Raw genomic sequence first — 10565 nt, 5'->3', positions numbered from 1 at the left:
ATGGTTCTTTTCACTGTCGATGGTAATTGAAAAATCAATTCTCCAAAATTCATTTTTATTTCTAGTCTGACGCGACACTTGAACACGTTTCATAATAACTTATTACATTTTCAAAGACTTTAGTTTACACACACACATAACTATAACCTGCAAACACTAAAACAGATTTCTTACTATGCTATAATTCAAATGGCCTTTCATTTTATATACCTGTATTTGGGCGAGGTGATATGTTACAACAGTTTTGGATGAGGTGAAAACAAACTTTCAACACAAGATAGAACACGAAATATTGGGTAATATTGGGTAAAGTTAAAGGGGAAGAATGGAAGTAAATGCAAAGGGCCTATTGGCCCATATTTCTTGACGCTTCTATATTGGTGCGGAGTTTTGAAGTGGGTAGAATATAGTTGTGCATTAATTGGCTGTTGATTGCTGGTGTTGACTTCTTAATGTGTAAGGCCTCGCAGATATCAAGCCGCCTGCTATCGCTGTATCTATCGATGATTTCCGTGTTTTTTGTTAATACTTCTCTGGTGATGGTCTGGCTGTGGGAAGAGATTATATGTTCCTTAATAGAGCCCTGTTGCTTGTGCATCGTTAATCACCTGGAAAGAGATGTTGTTGTCTTGCCTATATACTGAGTTCTTTGAGGCTTACAGTCCCCAAATGGGCATTTGAAGGCATAGACGACATTGGTCTCTTTCAAAGCGTTCTGCTTTGTGTCTGGAGAGTTTCTCATGAGTAGGTTGGCAGTTTTCTTGGTTTTATAGTAAATCGTCAATTGTATCTTCTGATTTTTGTCTGTGGGGATAACGTTTCTATTAACAATATCTTTCAAGACCCTTTCCTCCGTTTTATGAGCTGTGGAAAAGAAGTTCCTGTAAAATAGTCTAATAGGGGGGCACAGGTGTTGTATTAGTTGTCTCTTCAGAGGTTACATGGCGTTTCACCTTCCTTCTTATGATGTCTTCAACGAAACCAGTGGAGAAGCCGTTGTTGACTAGGACCTGCCTTACCCTACAGAGTTCTTTATCGACTTGCTTCCATCCTGAGCTGTGGCTGAGAGCACGGTCGACATAAGCATTAACAACACTCCTCTTGTACCTGTCTGGGCAGTCACTGTTGGCATTGAGGCACATTCCTATGTTTGTTTGCTTAGTGTAGACTGCAGTGTGGAAACCTCCGCTCCTTTCCATGACTGTTACATCTAGAAAGGGCAGCTTCCCATCCTTTTCCATCTCGTAAGTGAAACGCAACACAGAATTAAGCTCAAATGCCTCCTTCAGCTCCTGCAGATGTCTGACATCAGGTACCTGTGTAAAAATGTTGTCAACATACCTGCAGTATATAGCCAGTTTCAAGTTCATGTCAACTAAGACCTTTTGTTCGATGGTACCCATGTAGAAGTTCGCAAACAGGACACCTAGGGGAGAACCCATGGCGACCCCATCTACTTGCTTATACATGTGCCCATCCGGGCTCAAGAAGGGTGCCTCTTTAGTACAAGCTTGGAGTAGTTTCCTTAGAATGTTTTCTGGTATGTCAAGAGGAGTACAGGCCGGATCACGATACACTCTGTCCGCTATCATCCCGATTGTTTCATCCACAGGTACGTTGGTAAACAGTGATTCTATGTCCAACGAGGCTCTTATCCCTGTGGCCTGTGTTCCCCACAGTAAGTCAACAAATTCCTTTGGAGACTTCAGGCTGAAGGCGCAAGGGACATAAGGAGTCAGCAAGCCGTTGAGTCACTTCACCAGTCTGTACGTAGCTGTGGGTCTCTGGCTGATGATTGGCTGAAGTGGGTTTCCAGGCTTGTGTGTCTTGACATTTCCATACACATATCCAGGTTTGTATTCCCAAATAATCTTTGGCAGGTGGAGTCCGGATTTCTTGGCGTTCACAGTTTCGATCAATTTGTTGACCTTTGCTTTCAATTCGGCTGTAGTGTCCTTTGTTATCCTTTGGAATTTAGTTTGGTCAGAGAGTATGAGGTTCATTTTCGCCAGATATTCATCTTTTTTAAGAATGACATATATTGGCGACTTGTCACCTCTCCTGACGACTATTTCCTTGTTCTCACGAAGGTTCTTAGCTGCCGCTTTGAGCTCGGGGGACAGTATGGTGCTTCTGTAGTTGCCTTGATTCTTTCCTCCTTCTGCGATAAGTTCTGTTTGTGAGGTGTCCTTGGTGGTAACCTTCTTTTGTGTCTCGAGGTCGAATATGTCGTCTAACAGGATTTCCAACTCCACTTTCCGGGCCATCTCACTTTGTCTGGACATAACGTGTCCAGACCAAACTGTTATTTGCTTAGCTAAACGAACTAGAGGGTTCAGTTCCTGAACTGATTATGTGCTTCTGTAATCCTTTACACCACCGCCCACAGGATGGGTATGGGGTGCATAATAAAGAAAGAAATTGAGAAATTGAATTGGTCCTGCACACCGCCCCTCATCCAGTGGGCAGCGGTGAATAGGTTACAATCACTTAGTTACTACCTACGGTTAGCAAACTGGGGACATTTTGCTAAGATTTCTGGTAGCAGATCATTTTGAATGAAATATTTACACATCGCTGGAACATTGGTTATAGAATTGTCTCTAAATTCACGTATCTTTTCGCACTCCATCACATAGTGACGGAGGGTGTGCGAATAATTTTGTTGACACAGTTTACATTTGGTTAGGTCTACATCAGATGATCAGCAGATAATGAGAATTCCCAGAGATACTTGTAACCGAGTCTAAGCCGAGCAGTAGTAACTTCTAGAAGTCTGCGGATTTTATTGAATGAACCATAGATATGTGGCTCCTCTTGCAACTCCTCTTTCAACTAAACCCTGATGCAAACATATAATAGTTAGAGGGATAGAAACCCTAAACCAGAAGATAGTTAATACAGAATATGCTGTCATATTCAAAAATAAAAAAAAAATAAAAATGTTTATTTAGGTAAGGTACATACATAAAAGTGATTTTACAAAGAGTGATGGATTTATAGATAGGGCTAGTACATACAATGCCTAAAGCCACTATTACGCAAAGCGTTTCGGGCATAAAAAACTTAAATGACTAAAGCTAAATACTAATTGAGCATAAAGAGTAAAATGAAAACATAGCTGAAAAAGCAGCACAAATACAATTCTGTCGACAAACAGCGCTCTTTAAAAAAAACAGACATTGGATGACATTAGAGGGGTAAGGTAGGTTACAGGGAATTTATTAGGTATAGCTTCGTTTTTATCTTAAACTTTTTTGAGAGAGGTACAGTCTTTAACATGGTTGGGAAGGTCATTCCACAATCTGGGTCCCTTGATTTGTAGAGCATTTCTAGTTTGATTAAGTCGTACTCTAGGAATATCAAAACTGTATTTATTTCTGGTGTGGTGCTCATGGGTTCTGTTACAACCTTCTATGAAGCTTTTGAGGTCAGGATTGGCATTACAGTTCAGCGTTTTATATATGTATAATACACATGAGAGAATGTGCAGTGACTTAATGTCTAACATATTCAGAGATTTGAGTAGGGGTACCAAGTGATGTCTGGGGCCAGAGTTGGATATTGTCCTAATAGCAGCTTTGTGTTGAGTAATTAGAGGACGTAAATGATTTTGGGTAGAAGAACCCCAAGCACAAATACCATAGTTGAGATATGGATAGACGAGGGAGTAATAGAGAGTCACCAGGGCAGGGCGGGGAACATAATATCTGATCTTAGAAAGAATGCCAACAGTTTTTTAAACTTTTTTTGATATATTTAGAATGTGGCCCTGGAAATTCAGCTTGTGGTCAATTAGAATGCCAAGGAATTTGCCATCTAATTTGTTACAAATTTGGGTATTGTTTATTTTGAGATTTATTTGATTAGAGGATTTATTGCCAAACAGAATATAGAAAGTTTTGTCAATGTTAAGGGTGAGTTTGTTGGCAGTAAGCCAAAGATGGACTTTATTTAGCTCAGTATTTAATGTGGCATTTAGAGCAAGGGGGTCAGGCTGGAGTAAATGAAGGTTGTGTCGTCAGCAAATAGAATTGGTTTGAGGTGTTGGGAGGCATTTGGAAGGTCATTAATGTAGATGAGAAAGAGGAGAGGGCCAAGTATGCTGCCCTGAGGAACACCAATGTTGATGGGTAGGGTGGGAGAAACTGAATTATTCACAGAAACATACTGGAGCCTGTCAGTAAGGTAGGATTTGAGGTATTGCAGGGAGTGTCCTCTGACTCCATAATGATGTAGTTTAAGAAGAAGGTTTTGTTGGTTGACAGTGTCAAAAGCTTTATGCAGGTCACCAAATAACCCAACAGGGAACTCATTTTTATTAGGAGCTGTATGAATCGAGTTAAGCATACTAATAAGTGCATCGTTAGTGCTTTTTTGGGTCTGAAGCCATATTGGCAAGGGCTAAGTATATTGTGTTTGGCTACATAAGAGTAAAGCTGCTTATAGATTAGTTTTTCAAAAATTTTTGACAAGTTTGGGAGGATTGATATAGGTCTGTAGTTGTTAACATCTGTGGGATCACCACATTTGTGGACAGGCGTTACTCTCGCTTTTTTTTTAGAATATCTGGTAAGGTTTGGAGTTCAAGTGACTTGTTGAAGAGCAATGCAATAGCAGGGGCTAAAGATCTGGAGGCTTTTTTGTAAATTAAAGTTGGTATCTCCTCAAGGGCACTAGACTTGGTTTTAAGGGAAAGGATTATCTCATTGACGTCAGTGGAATTAATAGGCTTTAGGTACAGAGACTGTGGATAGTTACCTGTGAGATAGTCCTTAACGTCAGTACTGGAAGATGGAATATCATTTGCAAGGGATGACCCAATGGAGGAGAAGAACCTATTGAACTCAATAGCAGAATTCAATGAGACATGTTTATATATATATATATATATATATATATATATATATATATATATATATATATATATATATATATATATATATATATATATATATATATATATATATATATATATATATATATATATATATATATATATATATAACTGAAAACTCACACCCCAGAAGTGACTCGAACCCATACTCCCAGGAGCCACGCAACTGGTATGTACAAGACGCCTTAATCCACTTGGCAAGTGGATTAAGGTGTCTTGTACATACCAGTTGCGTGGCTCCTGGGAGTATGGGTTCGAGTCACTTCTGGGGTGTGAGTTTTCAGTTGCATATTGTCCTGGGGACCATTCAGGCTTGTTCGCATTTGTGTTCCTCACGTGTGCCCCAAAGAATGAGGTGATTTGGTAAAATGCTATGCCCAAGATTACTATCCGAGTGCCGGCGGTGGGGTGGTTCAAATAGCCTCGGCTATCACCTCATTTTGTCCGGTCGTGATTGTCAAGTGGATTAAGGCGTCTTGTACATACCAGTTGCGTGGCTCCTGGGAGTATGGGTTCGAGTCACTTCTGGGGTGTGAGTTTTCAGTTGCATATTGTCCTGGGGACCATTCAGGCTTGTTCGCATATATATATATATATATATATATATATATATATATATATATATATATATATATATATATATATATATATATATATATATATATGTGACCTCATTGAATATGACCGCATATTCTGTATTTACTATCTTCTGATTTAGGGCTTCTATCCCTCTAACTATTTTCTTAGCATCAGGGCTTAATTGGAATAGGAGTTCTCCAAAACTCATTTTCGTACTTTCAAGGTGAAGAAAAGAAGTGAATTACTATAGAATGTATTACACTTATTTATACAATTTGCACAACGCTGCAAATGCAGCGTTGTGCAAATTGCAGATGGTTTTTGTACAACGATGGCTTTGCGATGGCTTTGTAGATGGCTTTGCAGATGGCTTTTTGATCTAAAAAGTCATCTAGAGAGAGAGTCAGTACTCCGACATACACGTGAAAATAGTGAAAATAACAGTCTGCCATTCTTGGATGTACTATTAACAAAAACAGGAACCTCTTTAAGCACCAACGTATATACTAAGCCCACCAACATAGGCTTATGCCTGAACGGTAGAAGTGAGTGCCCCCAAAGATACAAAGCCAGTGTTCTCAATGCTTATATTCGTCGAGCGCTTACCAACTGCTCTGAATGGAGCAACGTGAGTAGAGAGTTTGAAAGAGTAACTCAGGTATTGGTGAACAACGGATATTGCAACGCGGAAATAAACGCTGCTATAAGAAGACACTTGGACCGTTGGTATAATCCTGAACCTAGAACAGAAACCACAATACCTCCAATAAAATTATATTACAAATCAACCATGCACAGTGAACATATAAAAGCGGAAAGAATAATGAAAGAAATAATCCGTAAAGGAGTAAATAGCATTACTCCTAACCAAAACATAAACCTGATAATATTCTACAAAACCAAGACGACTTTCGAACTCTTTATCAAAAACAGCCCGAAGCCGATGGAGAACCCTCTACAGCAGTCAAGCGTTGTATACATGTACACTTGCCCCCACAAAGGATGTAACCTTCAATCTATGTACATAGGTATGACATCGACCAAGCTGACGAGGCGTTTGACATGCCATCTTCAATCCGGTGCCCCCAGGAATCACATGAGACAAGCCCATGACATCACCCTAACAAGAGATATGTTAAACAAAAATACCCGTATAATAGACAAAACCCAAGATGCAAGAAGATTACAAATTCTTGAAGCAATTCACATAAGAATAGAACAACCTACCATGAACATCCAAATCACGGAACTATTTACTCTACCCACCATGAGAGTAAGGACAAGACCAGAACATAACGATGCCAACACAGAAGACACTGTTCATCATAACAGGCCAATTACACTTGATTAATCTTTGTATGTAGATAGGAGCTGCCTCGTATGGGCCAATAGGCCTTCCGCAGTTACCTCTATTCTTATGTTCTTATGTTTCACCCCCCATTTATCCCTTATGTATCCCCCCATGTTTTCACCTTTATTGTCTTATCACCTGACCCAGTGCGGGTATAAAATCAACCAGTCCTGAAAATTCTTTTCACTTGAGTATGAACCATGGAGGTTCGAAACGTTGTGCAAATTGTATAAATATGTGTAATACATTCTATAGTAATTCACTTCTTTTCTGATCGGGGAGAAAAACAAGCCAGGAGTGGGGGGACCTTAATTTATTAAGTAATGTTTACAGAGCAACTGCTGTACCACAATAAAAGATGTCGTGTAACATGACTGAGTAGAATGCCAGTACTGCATGCTGCAACTAAGGGAATGAGTCGTAGGACACTAACCGTGCCTAGTGCCGGCTAGCCGAAGCAAAGTTGCAGTACTCGCAAACAGCTTAATACTATAATTAAAAACAATGCCAGAGGTAATTGAGTGGCACAGCCAGTACAGTATGTATAAAATATATTCTGTATACACAGAGGGCATATAAAAGAATAGATAAGAATTTCCAGGGGTAATGATATGCTAGTGCCTAGTTTACATGTAAAGTCTGCAACCCCCAACTTGCACTACAAGAGAGCACTTGACATATGGAAGTAGCTGCGGGCAGCCCTATAGACTTGGGGATCCGGCGCAGCACCCCCACTCCGCAGGCCAGCGAAGCCGGTCCCCCACCCTCCGAAGGGCGAGGTGCTTGCTGGCCGCAGAAGTAACTTATCTAGGTAATGGAATGGGAGTCGAGCAGTGTCCTTACAGATTCAGGGTGAAGTTGCAGGGCAGGAGGTGCTGCGGGATTGCAGTTGGCTTCCCGGCGAGTCCTGCGTCTCGCAGGAACGAGGGCGGCAGTACCTGCGATTAGGAAAGAGCGTCATAAACCCCGTTTAACTTGCCCGGGAGGTGTGATGGAAGAAGCGTAATATTATGGGTGAGGAGGAGGATTGCCAGTGGCCGGACCAATTGCATGAGGAGGGGGCACCTGGCGGACAGAGATTGCAGCACGTTTACCACAGCAGCGTTGTCGGACCTACACACAAGCCTCTTGTTTGCTAACACTGTTGCAAAGATGGATATCCCCATGTAGAACGGGTAAAGTTCGAGGAGCGCAATGTTGAGCCGGCTCCAGTCCATAGGCCAGGTACCCCTGAACCAGGCCGCTCCGAGTGTGTGTCCGTAACCCTTGAATGAGGCGTCGGCACTCATCGCTAGGGCCGTGGCACTCCCCCATCCACCGTCTGGCGGGAAAACCGTTATTCCATTGAATGCACTGAGGAAAGTGTGCCAGGCTCGCAAGTCGAGCTTCGCCTCCGCGTCCAGCAGGCAGAGGCGTGAGGGACGCTGTACACCTCGTGTGAGCGGGTGAAGTCGTCAGAGGAAGGCCCGTCCCCCCGGTATGACTGACGTGGCGAATTGCAGTTTTCCGATAATCCCCTGCAGGTCCCGCAGGGGAAGGCTCTCGGCCCGCAGAGCATCTTCCACTGCGGCCAGGTACTTCGTCCTCTTGTCGTCCGGCAGCCTTGTCTCCATATGTCGGGTGTCGATTTCAAGTCCAAGGAAGGTGAGGCAGGGGCGGGGGCCCCTCAGTCTTGTGGGGGGCCAGGGGAACGCCTAGGTGCTCACAGAGGGCAGTGAACACCCGTAGGCTCCGCAAGCACGCGTTGTAGGTAGAACTCACGAAGAGGAAGTCGTCCAGCACCTTCACGGCATCCCGCACGCCGAACTTCTCTGCGAGGATCCATTGCAGGGCGTCGAAGAACGTCTCGAAGATCCTGCAGGAGGGTGCCGCCCCCATGCTGAGCATTTTCTCGTAGTAGTACCGCCCTCCGTAGGCGAAGCCGAGTAGGTGGTAGTCGCTGGGATTGACCGGGACGATCCGAAACGCCTCTGCTATGTCGCATTTCGCCAAGTACGCCCCCGGCGAGCGTCTGACCACCAGGGCCACCGCATCGTTGATGGACTGGTAGGTCACTGTCGTCAACTCCCGCGGGATGTTGGCGTTCACGCTCTCGGAGGTATAGGGGTAGCTGAGGTTGTGCAGGAGCCTGTATTTGCCCGGCATAGACTTCTCTCTCAGGGCTATGGGAGAACACTTGAAGTTCTCAAATGGGGGGACCTCGAAGGGGCCCGCTATGCGCCCCAGGCTCAGTTCCTTGTCGAGCATAGGCCCCACTATATGTGGCAGGGCTGTAGTTGCTGGGGGGTTACGAGAGGAGAGGGGAGTCCGAGCCCCTTCGTAACCGAGTAGGAAATCCCCCCAGAAGCCTCCGACGACAGTCCTGGAGGGGGTAACCCACCAGGAGAGCATCAAGTGCGTCTGCGTCCACTGGCGTTGTGACGTGTGTCATTCTTCCTGCTCGTTTCCTGGGTGGGGCGACGGGAACGATTCTCCTTGGCGGTGGCGACTCGAGGTTTGGCCTGGGGGCACGGGCAGTAGACAGGGTGTCGCTTGTGGCAGCGCGGGCAGTAGTGCTTGAAGGTGCAGGAGGGGTCAGAGCAGCCTGCCCCGGATGCGTGGAAAGCATAGCAGTATCCCGTTGGTAGTCCATAGGCCCGTGCAGTAGAGAGCAAACGTTCAGCTGGGGGGGGGGGGGGGGGGCGACGGCGCGAGGCACCACCTGCATCCTGCGCTGCACGTTGCACGCACCACCTGCGCTGCACGCTGCATGCTGCACGCTGTACGCTGCACGCTGCACGCACCACCTGTGCTCCTGCGCTGCACGTTGTACCGACCAAAGCTCCAGGTCGAGTCTTAGTGCGGTCCAAGGGCAGCCCGACCTCTCCTTGTCCCACCTGAAGGCCTCGTCATACCACATCCAGTCGCCTCGTAGGTTGTGCTTCATGGACTTCACGTAGCAGACATAAGTGAAAAGCGCCCGCCCCTCGGCGGGATGTCGCTCCAGGTAGATGGAAGCAAAGATGTCAAAGCCGTGCCCCCACTGCTCCGGCGTCAGAGGCGGCAGGTTCTTAGTGGATAACTGGGCCTCGGAGGGAGTGGCATGGCATGTCTCTGAGGGCCTGGCATCGCGTTCATAAGCCAGCAGCTCGCACAGGTCAATGTACTTGTTTGCCCAGACTTTCTCTCTCAGGGCCAGTGGGACGTGCTCGCCTAGCATGGTGACAGTGTTGCCTCGCGTCCCCCAGGGCTGTCCCACCCAGGGACTAGGGGTAGGGGGGAACGAGCTCTCTCGGCGCTACCCACCGTTGGATGACGTGCTGGAAGAGCTGTGTCGTCGCCGTGTCGCGTGGCTCCTCGCCCTTGCCCGTGAGCGGCACACAGGGGGGGAGGCTGTGCGTGTAGGCTGGTTTGTGGGGGCGTCCATGTCGCCCGCTCCGCCGGGGTTCAAAGTCTGCCGTTGCCTCGAATCGGAGGGGGGGCTCCGAGCCTGAGCAGTGAGCGTCTGCAGCGTTGCCCAGTCGGTGGCCAAAAATTGTGGGGGTTGGTCGGCCGCGCCCCCCGTGGCCAGCCGGTTGGGCGTGCATCAAGGATGTGGTCGCCGTCCGAGTCAGAGCCTCCCGAAGAGGCCTCCGAGGAGGAGGCGAAGCGAGCGGGTTTCACCCTTGACCTGGGAGGTTGCGTCCTAGCGCCCGGTCGTCGCTGTCCTCTTGTTGACGCCGCCCTTGTCCTCTTCTTCACCGTGGGGGTTGGCATCCC

Source organism: Procambarus clarkii, chromosome 5, assembly GCF_040958095.1.
Source record: "Procambarus clarkii isolate CNS0578487 chromosome 5, FALCON_Pclarkii_2.0, whole genome shotgun sequence".
In the NCBI taxonomy this organism is placed as follows: domain Eukaryota; kingdom Metazoa; phylum Arthropoda; class Malacostraca; order Decapoda; family Cambaridae; genus Procambarus; species Procambarus clarkii.
The sequence above is the reverse complement of the archived record's forward strand: the minus strand, read 5'-3'. Positions refer to the sequence as shown.